We start from the raw sequence: 951 nt of genomic DNA, 5'->3' as shown, positions 1-951 counted from the left end.
ACATCATTTTGTTCAATACACTTCTAAATATTATATTGTTGTCTTCAACAACACAGCTTCATCACCTTCACCATAGTCGCATTTCATTCAACGTACATCAGGATCCTATAGATGGCCCCTGCTTGTACCCCATGCACAACAACCAATCTGTCCTTCCATCACAACTCGTCACATTCCATTTGAAAGGACAACTTGTTAGCATCCTATTTTAATTTTGTTTCAAATTCTTGTTTAGTACTGTAATTATTTTCAGAATGTGCCTACACTTATTCCAAAAATGTTTATAGGTTAAAAGTTTAAGGTCATTCATTCCCTCTTGTGCACTTGCTTCAGATATATAAGGATGACACGCAAATTCATGAAATTTTTTTATAACCGACAAACACAGCGTGTATAAATACGCGTGAAAACCACGCATCATTTACATTGCAACTGGTAAGCGCTCTTTGATCTTTTTGCGCTCGAACCGAATCCAGCAGGACCCGGTGTCTTTGATCGTTACGTCATCACATCTCCCATTATAAAGCTTATTATAAAGCTAGTGGCTCCTACATATTGAATGAATTGCATTTATTATATTTTAAATGAATTTTGCACAAAACACTTCATACCACACACATAAATACATATATGCTGCCACACAGGCTTCCATTGAAAGATTGCATGTTTGGATCAGTCAGCTGAACTTTGTCAAACCTGAGGAATCAACTTATATGAAGTACATGCATGATGTTGAAGTATGTAATATTATATATATACATATATATATATATATATATATATATATATATATATATATATATATATATATATATATATATATATATAATGTACGGTTGAAGATTACACCCCATTTTGCAGTTAGAAGTTTTTTAAATAAAATTTCAACAACACGAAGCTGTTTTGTTTCAACTTTATTAAACTGTGAAGTTTGGCTGACGGCCGTTCGGC

Source organism: Helobdella robusta, assembly GCF_000326865.2.
Source record: "Helobdella robusta unplaced genomic scaffold HELROscaffold_43, whole genome shotgun sequence".
Taxonomy (NCBI): domain Eukaryota; kingdom Metazoa; phylum Annelida; class Clitellata; order Rhynchobdellida; family Glossiphoniidae; genus Helobdella; species Helobdella robusta.
The sequence above is the reverse complement of the archived record's forward strand: the minus strand, read 5'-3'. Positions refer to the sequence as shown.